Source organism: Pungitius pungitius, chromosome 16, assembly GCF_949316345.1.
Source record: "Pungitius pungitius chromosome 16, fPunPun2.1, whole genome shotgun sequence".
NCBI classification, from domain to species: Eukaryota; Metazoa; Chordata; class Actinopteri; order Perciformes; family Gasterosteidae; genus Pungitius; species Pungitius pungitius.
This window is the reverse complement of record NC_084915.1, coordinates 1,163,986-1,170,123: the sequence shown is the minus strand read 5'-3', so window position 1 is coordinate 1,170,123 and position 6,138 is coordinate 1,163,986. Positions and strand designations below refer to the sequence as shown.

The 6,138-nt window shown below is 40.1% G+C and overlaps 1 long non-coding RNA gene across 1 annotated transcript; it reads left to right on the top strand.

Annotated features, from left to right (window-relative positions):
- Positions 1–259: 259 nt before the first annotated feature.
- LOC119215068 (uncharacterized) lies at positions 260–6,097 on the top strand. Its single transcript, XR_005120014.2, has 3 exons — positions 260–383; positions 3,473–3,590; positions 3,698–6,097. It is a non-coding gene; the product is annotated as an uncharacterized LOC119215068 (long non-coding RNA).
- The last annotated feature ends 41 nt before the right edge of the window (positions 6,098–6,138 follow it).

Genomic DNA, 6,138 nt, shown 5'->3' with positions numbered 1-6,138 from the left:
ATCAGCCATACACAACTAATAAACCAGATGTGCAGCTAGATAAACAACAGGTCACAAGGTCACAAGACTTCTTGCTAGTTTCTTTTCTTTTCTTTTTTTTACAGTTGCTCAGATCAATGAAAGCTGTTTTGTTAAGCTTCCTTATTGGTGACCCAATGCAGGCGTGTAAACACACCCGAAGTAATATGCATGATGAGTGAAAGTCCCTGTGGTCCACAGTGTCCACTGGATCCTGGGCTAACACTCCATGGATGAACACGTGGGATGTTTAGTCAGATAAGCAGCAGGGTAAATGTTTTACAAAGTGGCTTAGGGAGAAGTAGCAAAGTCAAGTCTCGGTCTATCTCGGTCAGGCTCCTCCAGGGTTGGAAGCCCCCATTTGGGTAAGTCTTCTCAGAGAAGCTCTGAAGGTTTTGATTCCATGTTTCCACTGTGACACTGACCTGTTTATTCATGCCGAGAGAAAGTTGCAATGCCGATGATCTCACCAGATCTATCAAAAATCAGGAAACCACTATTTTCCGGTGTGGTTTATCACGTCACATGACAGAGCGGTTGATCAGCAGGGTCATGAACTTTCCACATGAACATTTCTTTCGAAAATTTCAAAATCCTGCCCCAGGTTGAAGGTACTTGTCATTTCAGTGTCAACTGGTGTGGCTGAGAGCAGCTCGGGCTGTGAACTTTGTGCTTTGGGGGCTTGGTGCCATTTAAAACTCCTTGACCTTCTGCTCTCATTGGTCCCCCAAGTGTGAAGTCATACAGAGATGTAAATATTAACTTTGCCACTCAGAGGGGATCTCAAAAAGCAAATGAAAAGCACTTACAATATTTCAGCATTTAAATTGAAAGATATGAGAAGTGGTCAAATTGATGTTGTGATACATTAAGCTATACTAAAAGAGCGGTGAAAGAGCACCAAATCATAATTACAGTCTTTGTCAAGTAACAAACGTTGCATTTTATTTATTGACTGTGTTTTTTTTCCCCATGCTACCAGTGTGGCTCCACGACAGCAGGGCCACCTCTTCAATATGTTTCAATACAACTATATGCATCGCTATGACGTTTGGTTAATAAGTTGACATTACCCCGTCGAAACAACTTTGGTGGTCAATGACCTTTCTTGGGTCTGTGACCAAATATTTGCAAAGCTGATGACACCCTCATCATCCTCAGTTATTGTTTGTGCTAAGAGCACGTCCCCTACATGACCCATGGCGATGCTGTCAACAGTCTCAACTTCCTCTAGGACACTTTCATGTAGTACTCTGTGTACAGTGTAAATCCAACAGGGCAGTTGCGTGATTAAATTACCACTGCAACATTTTACCGCTTCTTCTTCTTCTCTCCCGTTATCAGTGTGAACACACTTAAGCCCTCAAAATATCAAGTGTGAATGCTTGAATACTTTGCTCTTTGGGTCATCTTACATGTGAGGTTTTTCAGATTCCTCTAAGGGTGCAGGGTCTACATTTGAGGTGACTAGGGATTAGGTATTTTAACGCTGCTTTGGATCATGCGTCTGGATCATTCGGCTTTTCCCTTTTTTCTGCAACATTCTTAGAATTTACTTCTTTTAGAATTGAAGTTCATATGGTGGTTAGTGTGGTGAAAGTTATAGATTATGGTTAAAGTTATTAAATTGGCCTTTTGTAACAGATATAACATTTTGTTATTACTAAATGGGACTGGTGGAAGTGGTGATAAAATAGGAATTAGAAACCTGAAATCTTCTTAAAGATCTCTTCAAGACAGCCTATATCCAACCACGGGGGGATCTATACTTCACTCTTTACCAGAGGTGGGAACAAGTCACTGTTAGGCAAGTCACAAGCAAGTCTCAAGTCATTGGCCTCGAGTCCCGAGTCAAGTCGAGTCAAAGACGAAGCAAGTCCCAAGTCGAGTCACAAGTCAAAGCCAACAAGTCTCAAGTCGAGTCACAAGTCGTACCATTTTAGTTTCGAGTCATTTCGAGTCATTTTATTATAGTGGGGACGGGGAACCCTGGGTGATGGTGCGCTGCCTCACAGACCTAGACTACGAAGGGAAGGGAAGTAGCAAGTCTTCTCGAGTCAAAAGGCTCGAGTCCAAGTCAAGTCACGAGTCATCGGTGTTCAAGTCCAAGTCGAGTTGCAAGTCTTTGTACGTTTTGTCGAGTCGAGTCTCAAGTCATCAAATTCATGACTCGAGTCTGACTCGAGTCCAAGTCACATGACTCGAGTCCACACCTCTGCTCTTTACTGTCTCATAAAACAATGGCCATATGTCACAGAAGAGAAAAGGGAAAGGAAACAATCAGTTATTCATAATTAAATGAAGTATGTATTATGGCAACCTTGACTGCTTCTCACAAAATACGTTGACATTTGTTCTCCAACTAAAAAGCTGCCGGGCTGTGATGCCTCTCAGGTACGCCGTGTTCATATTTTCTGTATCACATATGAACATCAATGATAGACGTCTGCTTTCGATATTAAATATGAGGATCAGCGAATGAGATCTCGTCGAGGCATTGTAATTTCCCCTGAACCCAAAACACGGCGCAGCTTATCTTGTCAGAAAAAAAAGTGGAAGAAGTAAAAATCCCTTCAAGGACATATCAGTTTTTATGGCTGCATGCTTTGTGAAGGATTAATATCAGTGGCGTTGAACGTAACCCGGGGGTTTGATCGAATACTTCCCAACCTCCCTCAGGACGACGTCAACAAGTCACCCAGAAATCCTCATTGCATATCTGTACCAAAGATAAAAATGAATTTAGATCAAAATAATGCAGGTTTAGTTTAGGAGATGCAGACCAAACTAAGATGGAGAAGAGTTTGCCTTTTCGGAGGGAATTTATAGAAAATGTAACAACGTACAGTATGTGTAAGAAGAGGCCAGAATCATCTTTTGGAAGATCCGCTTCACGGTGCCCAGGCAGGCCTCACTCTTAGATTAGTGTGCCCCCTCTATACGAGGAGCCATAGTCGATGCTTCCCTGTAGGGCCCTGCAACCCCGGAAATGCGGTGTAATTTGTTAATATTTTCCATTGAGCCACTTGCGTATTCTGTGATAGATTACTAGTGTCGGCGTGCTTGGACACACCGTCTGCTTCAAGAAGAGATCCTACCAATTATATAAAATGTCATAGCAACTGTGCCAACTCATTTAAACATAAACCCATTACTAGATGTGATAGACTACACTTGTAAGAAGCATCACAACTCAATTTCTTATAGTGACCAACACAACGGCCTGCCCTGGAGCTGGTGAATGATAATGGATGATGCTTTGTCAGCCACATTCAGAGACATGTAATTGCCGCAAGCCCTTAGTTAATAAAAAATAATAAATCTCTCCAAATAACTGTAGAGTAGCCTTGAAGGCCAGAGGGGAAACATGGGCAAAAAATCTAATCCAGCACAAAAAGACTCAAAGGAGCATAGACACATTTTAAGATATTGTTATAATATAATATGTATACAGAGAGCTGGCTGCACTGGATCGCATTAGAGTGATCGACACCATCGACGGTCATCCGTTCTTTTTGCAAAGAAGCTTTTATCCAGGATCCAAGGAATGCAGAAACAAGCTGAAGCATTAGGTAATTTACATTCAATAATATCCAAATAAATCTCCATTGAATTATCATTGCATTTCTTAGGATCCCATGATATACGTCAGTAATGTAATATTTCTGTTTCCATGCAGGCTAGAGACAAGATGGGCAAGCAGATGATCACACACCCCAGAAGCCTCCACATCGACTGCAGAGGCATTTAAAATGGAACGTTACATTTTAATCACTATGTTTTTTCTCTATCAACTTCATCGAGTTTGTTCACATTATCTCTATCCATCTGGGTTGTCATATCATCCATAAAATGGCATGAAAAGTACATGTTCAAAACAGGTCTTTTGTTACAATGTGTTGGATTACTGAATCACATACAGAGAGCGGTTTAAAAGAAGTCCTGGTGCGATTGAAGATATTATCATTCAGCCCCCAGGCTCACTTTCAGGATCCCTTTTGATCTTCAAACAAGTCTAGGCTCTTGTCAGACGAGGATCTATCCAGACTGCTACCGCTTGACTTTGCCAATTGACTCATCAACTTATTTTCTGATTGGTTTCCTGACAGCTCCCCAGATTCCTCTGACTGATAGCTCTACTCCCTGCCCTGGGGTCAAACTGTGTGGTGCGTTGGCTCACACAGGAAGGCTGGTTTTATTGGACGTGTTTTGTGTGCTTAGGTCAACCCTTACACACACACACACACACACACACTCTCAGTCAATATTTCTGCACACTGCAACGTAGACGCTATGAAATATTGATCATGGTGCAGCGCTGGGGAAACAAAATCGAAAGCAGACTTGGTGATTTATAAGTGGAATCATTTTCATGATTTATTATCTTTTCCACATTCCTGCTGCCATTGTGAGAGTCTGTCGTAATGCATGCTGGAGCTCTAAAGGAGGAGGGGGCCATCTGCTGGAGGAGGGCTGAATAACAGACCAGCATTGAACAGATAAGGTCTGAACTGAATGCAAAAAATCCAAAGAATGTAGTGATATCTAATGCGAATGGCACCTTGCATAATTTTAATAATCAATCTTCCTCTGATGAAAATGCAGACAACTGCAAGTCTTGTTGACATCTTCCTGCACAATGTGTTTGTGCTGCTGTATCCTTGCCCCAATGACACTACAACGTTCTGACTATTCTCATTAATATGTATATGCACTAGTTAGATGACACAGTTCGTGTTAACAAGGCATGCTTTCTGCTTCAGTTATGACTTTTACAAACAACGCTAACCCTAAACATCTAAAGAATGACCCAGTTTGGTACGAAAGGAATGTTCTCTTACATCTCGCTCTGAATTCATCACAGCTGACACATTTGAAGGGACGTAGGTGTTATTCTATCTGTCTGAATAGTTAGAGCAAATCAGTTAGAACTTTTCAAATGTGTTTTTTGTTTTGCTCTGATGCACAGTTCAAGGAATATATTTTTGCTGGGAAGAGTCATATCTTAAAACATTATAATATTATATAATAATATAGTATAATATTACCATTAAAATCGACTATGATCCAAAAAATATTTATGGATAGCGATGCACCGATCAAACTTTTTAAGTCCCAATACAGATACATGGCCTTTGGGTAGCAGCCTAAAATTGACATGAATTACATTTCCAGTACATGATGTAGAAATAAAGATTGAATTGAAATGGCTAGATCAGCTACATAGTCACCAATATCTATCATCTTCACTCTGCCTTCCAATCGCTAAGTTCAACCGTCATTTTACAGTGCTAGAAACAGAATTTTAAATTAAGTGTCGATATATTATTATATACTATATATTATATAGTAAATAAAGTATAAAAGGAAAAATACACTGAATATTATGTTATGTTCTGCAACCAATTTTTAGAGGAGGCGGGGAGTAACAATAGAAATAGCTGTAAGAGAAGAATAACGGGCAATGAATTGATAAACAAACAAACAAACATTTATTAACACTAAATCTAAACATCCATACAAGGCACAAACTCAAAACTACTTTCCCAAAAGGAGAAATGTGACACTGATGCTCAACCCACCACAGTAAATCAAAATGCCATCAATTGGTCACATACAAGCTGATAGGGGTACATGCAAGATAATCCAAGGCCTCGTCTGCCTGGCTTCCTCAGCCTCTCGTTCTCATTCTGTCATCCAGTGGCTGCAGGCAGCATCATATGAGTCACTGGAGAGAGAGAGACAACGACAACAGGATACACACCTGTAACATATTATATCAGTATTATATGTGTATCATTCAATGATTATGAATGATGATGATGATACATCATTCTGCATTACACTTGGTTCAAGTGAATAAGACTTTCAGGAATAAATACACATTACTTGGCTCGTCTTTTACAGTGAATGTTAATCTAGAAATAAACTTGGGTAAAAAGAAAAACATTTCCCCCTAGAAATGGCACATTTGTGTTCCGATTGTCATTAAATTGTATACATTTAAAATCATAAGAATGGATAAGATAAATAAAATACTTGATTGATTGAACCATTTTTTTTCAGTGTTATTTTGATGACGCACCTCGGGCCAGAGAGGCCTGCATCACAAGGAAGTCT